Consider the following 11,911-nt stretch of genomic DNA (forward strand, 5'->3'; position numbering starts at 1 on the left):
CACTCTAGGAGGTCATATTGCATTTAACAATCATTCTCTCTCTTTATTTTATTTTTTTGGAGACAGAGTCTCACTTTGTCACCCAGGCTGGAGTGCAGTGGCACGATCACAGCTCACTGCGGCCTCGGACTCCTGGGTTCAATCAATCCTCCCACTTTGGCTTCCTGAGAAGCTGGGACTACAGGCGTGCACTACTATATCCAGATAATTTATTTTTAAATTTTTATTTATTAACTTTTATTTATTATTTTTTATTTATTTATTTTTGAGATGGAGTCTTGCTCTGTCGCCCAGGCTGGAGTACAGTGGTGTGATCTCGGCTCCCTGCAAACTCCCCCTCCTGGGTTCAAGTGACTCTCCTGCCTCAGCCTCCCGAGTAGCTGGAATTACAGGTGCACATCACCATGCCCAGCTAATTTTTATATTTTTTAACCCCTGACAATCACTATTGTTTTCTATTTCTATAATTTTGTGTTTTCAAAAATGTTATATCTTGCAGGAGGTAACTATTTATTTATTTATTTGAGACAGATGTTTATATATTGTAAATGCTCAAAGATCATTGTATTTTCCAAGAGACCAGGTTTCACCATGTTGGCCAGGCTGGTCTCAAACTCCTGACCTCAGGTGATCCACCTGCCTCAGCCTCTCAAAGCATTGGGATTACAGGCGTGAGCCACCAGGCCTGGCCCATGTTGCCCTTTAATAGCCGCAGTTCATCTGTCTCCTTCCCCCATTCTCTCCTTAACACCCGACAACCACTACTATTTTCTATTTCTATAATTTTGTCTTTTCAAAAATGTTATATCATGCAGGAGGTAACTATTTATTTATTTAGTTATTTATTTATTTATTTATTTGAGACGGAGTCTCACTCTATCACCCGGCTGGAGTGCAGTGGAATGATTTCAGCTCACTGCAACCTCCGCCTCCTGGGTTCAAGCAATTCTCCTGCCTCAGCCTCCCGAGTAGCTGAGATTACAGTCATGTGCCACCATGCCCAGCTACTTTTTGTATTTTTAGTAGAAATGGGGTTTCCCCATGTTGGCCAGGCTGGTCTCGAACTCTTGACCTCAAGTGATCCACCTGCCTAGGCCTCCAAAGTGCTGGGATTACAGGCGTGAGCCACCACACCCGGCCAGGGGGTAACTTTTTAGCATTGACTTAAAATTCAGCATAATAATCTGGAGATTCATGCAGATATGTAATAATAAATAGACCCTTTCTTTTTATTACCAAGTAGTATTCCACAGTATGAATATATCAGTTTAACCATTCATCCATTGAAAGACATCTGGATTGTTTTCAGTTTCTGCCTGTTATAAATAAAGCTGCTATGAACATTCATATCAGAGTCTTTGTGTGAACGTAACTCTTCATTTCTCTCAGCTAAAAGCCCAAGAGTGAAATTGCTGGATCACATGGTATGGTGGTGGTTACCTGTTTAGCTTTTTAAGAAACTATTACTGCAACCAGGCATAGCGGCTCACCCCTGTAATCCCAGCACTCTGGGAGGCCAAGGCGGACAGATCACCTGAGGTCAGGAGTTCGAGACCAGCCTGGCCAACATGGTGAAACTCTGTCTCTAATAAAAATACAAAAATTAGTCAGGCATGGTGGTGGGTTCCTGTAATCCCAGCTACTTGGGAGGCTGAGGCAGGAGAATCGCTTGAGCCTGGGAGGCAGAGGTTGCAGTGAGCCGAGACCATGAAACTGCACTCCAGCCTGGGCAAAAGAGTGAGACTCCTTATCAAAAAAAAAAGAAAAGAAAAAAAAAAGAAAAGAAACTATTACTGCTTTCCAGGTGGCTACAACTCACTTTACATTTCCACTAGCAGAGGATGAGAGATCCAGTTTCTATGCATCCTTGTCAGAATTTGTTGTTGTCACTTTTTTATTTTAGCCATTCTAATAGATGTATAGCAATATTTCATTGTGGTTTTTATTTGCATTTCTCAAATGGCTAATAGTGTTAAACTCTTTTCGTATGCTTGTTTGCCATCTGTATATCCTCCTCAGTGAAGTGTTTGTTTTCTTCTTTAAGTTTTGTTTAATTTTTTAAAAATACGCAACACTCCATGAATTTGCATGTCATCTTTGCGCAGGGCCCATGCTAATCTGTATCGTTCCGATTTTTTAGTATATGTGCTACAGAAGTGAGCACGGAATGTTTTTCAAATCTTTTGTTCATGCCGTATTAGGACTGTTTTGCTTTTGTTTTTGCTTTTGTTTTTGAGACGGAGTCTCGCTCTGTTGCCCAGGCAGGAGTGCAGTAGCTCGATCTGGGCTCATTGCAACCTCCGTCTCCCGGGTTCAAGAGATTCTCCTGCCTCGGCTTCCCGAGTAGCTGGGATTACAGGCGTCTGCCGCGATGCCCGGCTAATTTTTATATTTTCATTAGAGACGGGATGTCACCATGCTGGCCAGGCTGGTCTCGAACTCCCAGCCTCAGACGATCTGCCCGCCCCGGCCTCCCCAAGTGCTGAGATTACAGGCGTGAGCCACCGCACCCGGCCAAAACTGTTGTTTTTTTACTGTTGAGTTTTTTGCGAGTTTTTATCATACGAGTACTTTGCCAGATATGTGGTTTGCACATATTTTCTCCTCTACAGCTTATCTTTTCATCCTTATTTTAACAGGGTCTTTCAAAAGCCAAGGTTTTCCTGTGCGCTCGGAGGAGCCATAGCTGCCAGCTGGGCTGGCGGCGGGTGCCCCCAGCCCCTGTGGCCGGCGGGGCGAGCTGGCCTGGGGGCTGGGTCCCGTGGGGGGTCGCGCAGACAGTGTGCCCGGAGCGCCCCCGGCGGGATCGCAGGCTGCGGGGCGAGAGGGGAGAGGAGGCGGCGGATAAGGTGATGGCGAGAAGATGGAGGAAGAGCAGACGAAGGAAGAGAAAGGAGATGGAAGAGAGAATGTCACCAGAGGAGACCGAAGGAACAAATTTTGACGCTGTAGGAGAAGCTGTGGGCCCGGCAGAAAGAGAAGGACCAGCTTTTTCTGCAGCTCAAGAAAGTTTCCATGAGGAAGAAAAACGGAGGCGAAAGGAGCAGAGCGACCTGACCTTCTGACATCCGCTGTGAGATGGCGGAGCCCGATTATTCACGCGGGGACTCGCCTCCTCCTCGGCATGCAGGCAGCGCTGGAGGGCACGATCGCCCCAGGCATTGTCACAGCAGCTGACCCAGCCAAGCAGATGTTCAGACCCCACGTGCTTGCGACCCGGAAGTCCGTGGGCTCAGCGGCGGCTTTTGCAGGGACCCCAGAGCAGGCAGCCTGGGCGGTGCCGCTGGGACTGCTCAGCCCCTACCTCAATATGGGCCCACATAGCTAGCCTATGGCCCTAATCAGCAGCTCAGAGCAGTTTAGTGCTCCCTGAGGTGCATTCATGTCCCAGCCACAACCTTATGTTCTGCTGGGCCACTTTCAGCACACCCAGACAGGGTTCCTCCTCTGGTGGTGCTCTGTCTTTGAAACCGCAGATAGACCATGCTAACCAGCACACAGGTTTCCCTGGTCCACCCTCCCTGACCCGCACGCATCCCCAGGCTCTGCATCCAGGCCCTGGACTCCTCGCCTAATCCCAGCTCTCCGCGAAGATGCAGCCGGCAGGAATGTCTGGGTTTTGCAGCTACCAGCCAACCAGGCCCTCAGCAACTCGTCATCCAACACAGCCAGAACCTGTCATGCTGCAAGTGACCATCAGACAGCTTCAATCTTGTCCTGCCCACACACACACAGCATGGGTGTGGGTTCCCCCCGAGTGTCCCAGCCCAAGGCCAATATAATCTACTTGCCATTGGGAGAAGAAGGAAAAGGAGGAGATGGAGAAGGAGGAGGAGGGAAGAAGAGAGCAAAGGGTTTTAAGGATAAGTCCAATTTATCAATGTTTCCTTTTTATTTTTTCATTTGTCTCAAGCATGTTCATAATTGGTCACCAAAGCATTTTCGTCATGGCTGCTTTACAACATTGACCAGTATAATAATTCCAACATTTCTGTCATCTCAGAGTCAGCATCCATTGTCTTTTTCTTTCAGTTTGAGATCTTCATGATTTTTTTTTTTTTTTTTTTTTTTTTTTTTGAGACGGAGTCTCCCTTTGTCACCGAGGCTGGAGTGCAATGGCACAATCTCTGCTCACTGGAACCTCCACCTTCCGGGTTCAAGCGATTCTCCCACCTCAGCCTCCCGAGTAGCTGGGATTACAGGCACCTGCCATCATGCCTGGCTAATTTTTTTGCTATTTTTGTGGAGATGGGGTTTCACCATGTTGGCTAGGCTGGTCTTGAACTCCTGACCTCAGGTGATCCTCCCACTTTGGTTTCCCAAAGGGCTGGGATTACAGGTGTGAGCCACCGTGCCCGGCCACGATTTTTGGCTTAAGTGATTTTATTTTATTTTATTTTATTTTATTTTGAGACGGAGTCTCGCCCTGTCCCTCAGGCTGGAGTGCAGTGGCGCAATCCAGGCTCACTGCAAGCTCCGCCTCCCGGGCTCACACCATTCTCCTGCCTCAGCCTCCCCAGCAGCTGGGACTACAGGTGCCCACCACCATGCACTGGCTAATTTTTTGTATTTTTAGTAGAGACGGGGTTTCACCGTGTTAGCCAGGATGGTCTTGATCTCCTGACCTTGTGATCCACCCGCCTCGGCCTCCCAAAGTGCTGGGATTACAGGTGTGAGCCACCGCGCCCAGCCGGCTTAAGTGATTTTCTGTTGAAATCTGGAGACTTCTGTATTGTTATGTGACTCAAGATCTTTTTTTTCTCTCTCTGTGTGTTTTTCTTTCTTTCTTTCTTTTTCTTTGAGACGGAGTGTCGCTCTGTTGCCCAGTCTGGAGTGCAATGGCATGACCTCACCTCACTGCAACCTCCGCCTCCCAGGTTCAAGTGATTCTCCTGCCTCAGCCTCCCGAGTAGCTGGGATTATAGGTGCGTGACACCACACCCGGATAATTTTTGTATTTTTAGTGGAGATGGGGTTTCACCATGTTGGCCAGGCTGGTCTCGAACTCCTGACCTCAAGTGATCTACCTGCCTTGGCCTCCCAAAGTGTTGGGATTACAGGCATGAGCCACCGTGCCTGGCCTATTCTTTAAATCAGTAGACTAACAACTACAATTAGGTGGGAAAACATTCTAATGGATTAACTTCATTCTAACTAGATTATCTGGCTAGGAATATATTTTTATTTTGGTAAAATAGGCATAAAATAAAAAGTACCATTTTAACCATTTTTAAGTGTATACTTCAGTAGCATTGTGCATATTCATGATATGATACAACCATGACGGCTATTCATCTGCAAACCTTTCTCCCCAAATTGGAACTCTGTACACATCAAACAGTAACTCCTCATTCTCCCCTCCCCTAGTCCCTGATAACCCTCCTACTTTCTGTTTCTATGCTCCTATAAGTGGAATCATATACTACTTGTCCTTCTGTGTCTGGTTTATTTCACTTAGCATAATGTCTTCAAAGGTGCATTCGTACTGTAGCATGGATCGGAATTTCATTCCTTTTTAAGGCTGAATAATATTCCATTGATGTATAAAGCACAATTTGATTTTTTGTGTTGTTTGTTTTTTGGAGACAGGGTCTTGTTCTTTTGCCCCCGGGCTGGAGTGCAGTGGCGTGATCATGACTCACTGCTGCCTTCATCTCCCAGGCTCAAGCAAGCCTCCTGCCTCAGCCTTCCCTGAGTAGCTGGGACCACAAGCACGTGCCACCACACCTGGCTAATTATTTGATTTTTTTGTAGAGATGGAGTCTCCCTATATTGCCCAGGCTGGTCTCAAACTTCTGGACTCAACTGATCTTCATGTCTGAGCCTCCCAGAGTGCTGGAATTACAGGCGTGAACCACTTGTTTTATCTACTGATCCATCAATGGCTGCTTGGGTTGCTGTCACCTTTTGGCTATTGTGAATAATGCTGCTATGAACACTGGTGTACAAATAATCTGTTTGCATCCCTGCTATCAATTATTTTAGGTATATACTCAGAAGTGGAATTGGTGGATCATATGATAATTCTTTAATTTTTGGAGTAACTGCCATACTGTTCACAGTGGCTACACCATTTTACATTTCTACTAGCAATGTACAAGGATTTTGGTTTTCCACATCCACACCAACAATTGTTATTTTCTATTTTTTAAAAAAATTAATAGTCATTTTGGTCAGCCGTGCTGGCTCACACCTGTAATCCCAGCACTTTGGGAAGCCGAGGCAGGAGGATCGCTTAAGCCTAGGAGTTCTCGACCAGCCTAAGCAACAATTGAGACTCGCCTCCCAACCCTTCCCACCCCCTTCGCTATTTAAAATAATAATAGTCATCTTAATGGGTGTGAAGTGGTATCTCATTGAGGTTTTGATTTGCATTCCTCTAGTGATTAGTGGTGCTGAGCATTTTTCACATGCTCATTAGATCTTACTTCAACCTCTGGCTCTGGCTGGCTTTCTCTGATGCCGCTCTGGCCAGGGAAGGACAGCACAGCCTTCCTACTGCCAGCAGGAGGTAGAAGTCCGGATTTCTCACACACACCAGAGGGGATGATCCTTGTTACTGCTGGGTGGGGGCTGGAGTTCCTCATGTGGTCTCCACCGACACTACAATGAGGTGGCCTCATGACGACTGTGCCATCAAGTCCTGATTTCCCAGCAGGCCTATGACACCACCTTAGTGGGATCTGAAGGATCACCTTTGTTCCTGCCTGGTGGGTGGGCCTGGAAGTTGAAGCTGCTCCGTGGTCTCCTCTGGCAATGTGGTGGTGGTAGTGGCGGGGGTCTAGGGGTGGAGGTTGTCAGAGAACCTCATTCCAGCCTCCCAAGGGTAGAAGCATGGGCTCCCCAGTTGCCTTTTGCTGGCATGGGTTTGGGTAGGACCACAGCTGCTTCTGTGGTATTTGGCTGAAATAATGGAATTACTGTCTAAAACTTTTCTATCTTCCTAGAATGCCTCTGTCCTGGGTAGAGAAAGCAGCCTTTTGCTGGAGCTTTTCTAGTCTATGCCTGTTGGCTTTTCTGGGTTGCTAGCTTCTTCAGTTTCAATTCAGGATGTGTGAAGGAAGAAGAAAACCCAGGGAATTCACTATCATGTGTATCTTGAGGTTCCTACCTGTCTGCCTTCTTTTCCCCACCTCCCAGAGTCTTCTCGTGTTTGCTTTATATATAACGTCCAGGGTTTTTAGTTGCACTTAGTAGGAGGAACAGGAAAAATTTTGTCTACTCCACCTTTCTAGAAGTAGAAGTAGACCTCATTGTTTGTAATGACTAATACACACAGCATACAATTTACTAACCAATCCCCTTTTGACAGCCATTTAGGTTGTTTATAGTTTTATTATTTTAATAGTATTTTTTTCCTATTAAAATAATGAAGGGCCGGGTGCGGTGGCTCATGCCTGTAATCCCGGCACATTGCGGGGCCGGGACGGATGGATCGCCTGAAGTCAGGAGTTCGAGACCAGCCTGGCCAACATGGCGAAACCCCATCTCTACTCAAATACAAAAATTAGCTGGGTGTAGTGGCATGCACCTGTAATCCCAGCTACTTGGGAGGCTGAAACAGGAGAACTACTTGGATCTGGGAGGTAGAGGTTGCAGTGAGCCAGACTGCACCGTTTGCACTCCAGCATGGGCAACAGAGAGAGACTCTGTCTCAAAAAACAAAAACAAACAAACAAACAGAAAAGAAAGAAAAAAGAGCTGGGCACGGTGGCTCACGCCTGTAATCCCAGCACTTTGGGATGCCGAGGCAGGCGGATCACTTGAGGTCAGGAGTTCGAAACCAGCCTGGCCAACAAGATGAAACCCTGTCTCTACTAAAAATACAAAAACTTAGCCAATTGTGGTGGCGCGTACCTGTAGTCCCAGCTACTGGGGAGGCTGAGGCAGGAGAATTGCTTGAACCCGGGAGGTGGAGGCTGCAGTGAGCCAAGATCATGCCACTACAGGTACTCCAGCCTGGGTGACAGAGTGAGACTCTGTCTCCAAAATAAATAAATGAATAAATAAATAAATAAATAAATAAGAAAAAATAGAGGAAAAAATTTTTACCTAAACTATGATTTCCATTATGTTTAACAACAAACAGACATTCTTGGGGTTGGTGATTATTTTCTTTTCTGTCATTTCCAAAAAATGATATAACTACTATTTTTAATGAACTATATAGGAATATATGTATATATATATATAGTTTATATGTACATGTATATGAACTTTATCTCATATATATGATAAAGATGAAAGATGAGGCCGGGAGTGTTATGAGAATTAAAAGAGATAAATTCTTGGCCAGGCATGGTGGCTCACGCCTGTAATCCCAGCACTTTGGGAGGCGGAGGCGGAGGCGGGCGGATCACCTGAGGTTCGGAGTTCGAGAGGTTCGGAGTTCGAGACCAGTCTGACCAACATGGAGAAACCCCGTCTCTACTAAAAATACAAAATTAGCCGGGCGTGGTGGTGGATGCCTGTAATCCCAGCTACTCGGGAGGCTGAGGCAGGAGAATCGCTTGAACCCGGGAGACAGAGGCTGCGGTGAGCCGAGATTGCATCACTGCACTCCAGCTTGGGCAACAAGAGCGAAACTCTGTCTCAAAAAGAAAACAAACAAACAAACAAACATGAAAGATGAGCTGGTTGTGTCACATAAAAAAGGCAGTATAGAGCCCCAGGTAATGGGGCATAGGAGTAGGGTTCCAGATACCAGGCCCACATTTTTGGGGTGAGATTGCCAATCACGGTCTTTCTTCCATCCCTCACAGAGATGTAGGTTTGTCCTGAAGACAATCCTAATTCTGGAGACTTCATGTAATCTAGAAGAGACGTGCAAATTGATGCAAAATAGTGATTTTTTTTTTTTTTTTTTTTTTGAGACAGAGTCTTGCTCTGTCACCCAGGCTGGAGTGCAGTGGCGCGATCTTGGCTCACTGCAACCTCCACCTCCTGAGTTCAAGCAATTCTCCTGCCTCAGCCTTCCAAGTACCTGGGATTACAGGCGCCCGCCACCACGCCTGGCTAATTTTTTGTATTTTTAGTAGAGACAGGGTTTCACCACGTTGGCCAGGCTGGTCTCAAACTCCGGACCTCAGGTGATCCACTGGCCTTGGCCTCCCAAAGTGCTGGAATTACAGATGTGGGTCACCATGCCGGGCCAAAATAGTGAATCTTTGAGGTAAAATAAAGATGTTGTCCAGGCTGGAGTGCCACGACCATGCCACTGCACCCTCTGCCTCCCAGATTCAAGCGATTCTCCTGCTTTCCTGCCTCAGCCTCCCGAGTAGCTGGGACCACAGGTGTGCGTCACCATGCCCAGCTAATTTTTGTATTTTTGGTAGAGATGGGGTTTCACCATGTTGGCCTGGCTGGTCTCGAACTACTGATCTCAAGTGATCCGCCCACCTCGGCCTCCCAGAGTGCTGGGATTACAGGCATGAGCCACTGCTCCCAGCCTTATTTTTCAAAATCAAAAGCTGGCCCCACCTCAGCTGAGATCCAGTGAATCTGGGTGAGAGGGCAGAGTCCACAAGTATCTGCATTTCAAATAGATGTTCCCATTGACTTTTATGCATACCACAGTTTCTGATCACCTGATTTGAAGTACAGCAAAGTACTTGTATTTTAGTCTTCCTCTATAAACATAGAAAAACTTCTGCATCTTGGCTACACAAAAGTTTAATAACCTTGGATCGGCAGAGTCAAAACTAGTTCTTAGCTAGTTTAAAAGTCCTTCCGTGGTCCTCCTCAGTTTTCCCCATTTTCTTCAACTCTGTTAATATCTTTATCTATCTTGATGCAAATTATTATTATTATTATTTTGAGACATAATCTTTCTCCATCGCCTAGGTTGGAGTGCAGTAGCTGGATCTCAGCTCACTGCAACCTCCGCCTCCCAAATTCAAGTGATTCTCCTGCCTGAGTAGCTGGGATCACAGGTGTGCACCACCACAACCGGCTAATTTTTGTATTCCCCCACCCCGCCCCGAGACAGAGTCTTGCTCTGTCACCCAGGCTAGAGTGCACCGGCATGATCTCGGCTCACTGCAACCTCTGCCTCCCGGGTTCAAGCAATTCTCCTGCCTCAGCCTCCCGAGTAGCTGGGATTACAGGCGCACACCACCACATCAGACTGATTTTTGTATTTTTAGTAGAAAGGGAGTTTCACCAGGTTGGCCAGGCTGGTCACGAACTCCTGACCTCAAGTGACCCGCCCGCCTCGACCTCCCAAAGTGTTGGGATTAGGCATGTGCCACCACGCCTAGCCTAATTTTTATATTTTTTGTAGAGACTGGATTTCTCCATGTTTGCCAGGCTGGTCTCGAACTCCTAATGTCAGTTGTTCGGCTCCCCTCAGCCTCCCAAAGTGCTGGGATCACAGATGTGAGCCATCATGCCCAACCACAAATGTTTTTTAAGTTACAGCGTAAGAACATGGCAGTAAGTGCAACCCTCCAAATTGTGTCAGGGGTCACAGGCAAGCAGAACCTAGCCTCTAATTTCCTCAGAAACTGTGTAATAAAAAGAGGTTACAGAGATTATCCTGGGTTTGCCAAAAAAGAAAAAAAGAAAAAGAAAAAGAAAAAAAAAGAGGTGAGTAGCACCACCATCTCTATCCAGCTCCAGGCAGTTTTTTTGTTTGTTTTTTTGTTTTTTTAAGGTGGAGTCTTACTCTGTCACCCAGGCTGGAGTGCAGCGGCGCGATCTCTGTTTACTGCAACCTCCATCTCCCGGGTTCAAGTGATTCTCATGCCTCAGCCTCCTGAGTAGCTGGGACTACAGGCGCGTGCCACCATGCCCGGCTAATTTTTTATATTTTTAGTAGAGATGGGCTTTCACCATGTTAGTGAGGATGGTCTCAATCTGCTGACCTCGTGATCCACCTGGCTTAGCTTCCCAAAGTGCTGGGATTAGAGGCGTGAGCCGCCATGCCCAGCCCAGTTATTTTTAAACACTGAAATTACAGATGTAAGGACAGCATGTACTATACTTTGTGCTTTATACTTTATTATTACTAAATAACAACATTAATAAGTAATAATTAGATCCAAAACAGATACCTTAACAAATGTCTATATATCAATAGATTATCCAGACACCGCTTTAAATGTGCAGCTATTACTTAAAATCGACTGATGGGTTCAAAATAATGTAAGAATCTCAAGATGGCATACAAATGCTCCCTGAATGATGAGGGTACATGGTACTTCTTATAGGAAGATGTCACTATCAACACAAAGCATATTATTTATTTATTTATTTATTTATTTTTAGACAGAGTCTCGCTCTGTCACCCAGGCTGGAGTGCAATCTCCGCCTCCCGTATTCAAGCGATTTTCCTGCCTCAGCCTCCAGAGTAGCTGCGACTACAGGCGCACACCACCACACCCAGCTAATTTTTGTACTTTTGGTAGAGACAGGGTTTCACCATGTTGGCCAGGATGGTCTAGATCTCCTGACCTCATGATCTGCCCATCTTGGCATCCCAAAGCGCTGCGATTACAGGCATGAGCCACCGCGCCCGGCTGAAAGCATATTCTTTCAAGGTTTTGTTATTGTTTTTCCATATAGCACTGACAGATTTGTACTAATTCTTTGCTTCTCTGGTTGCTAGATAGCTTTAGAATTGTCAGCTGAGGCTCTTGAAGAGCAAAACTAAACTACCTTAGTTGGCTTAGATAGGGAAATAATCTGACTTTTAGGATTATTTGCAGTATAAATGGTTCAAACACTGAAGGTTGACAAAGAAGCATTTATAGTCCACTGAGAAGGCTATCTAATTTCAGATTCCAGGTAAGCAGAATCACTTAAATTTAAAAGAGCATGCTCTGTGTTGATGTGCAAAACTTTGTTAAAGTATACGTTTTGATCTTTAATTCATTTATTAGTTACTAATGTTATTTACTATTTAGTAAGC

General features: G+C 46.0%; 1 non-coding gene across 1 annotated transcript; it reads right to left on the bottom strand.

The window, feature by feature from the left end:
• Nucleotides 1–2,060: 2,060 nt before the first annotated feature.
• On the bottom strand, nt 2,061–2,164 carry LOC112132839 (U6 spliceosomal RNA). The gene has a single exon (XR_002914559.3). It is a non-coding gene; the product is annotated as a U6 spliceosomal RNA (small nuclear RNA).
• Nucleotides 2,165–11,911: the final 9,747 nt, after the last annotated feature.

The sequence above is a fragment of the Pongo abelii genome, chromosome 2, assembly GCF_028885655.2.
Source record: "Pongo abelii isolate AG06213 chromosome 2, NHGRI_mPonAbe1-v2.0_pri, whole genome shotgun sequence".
Classification (NCBI taxonomy): Eukaryota; Metazoa; Chordata; class Mammalia; order Primates; family Hominidae; genus Pongo; species Pongo abelii.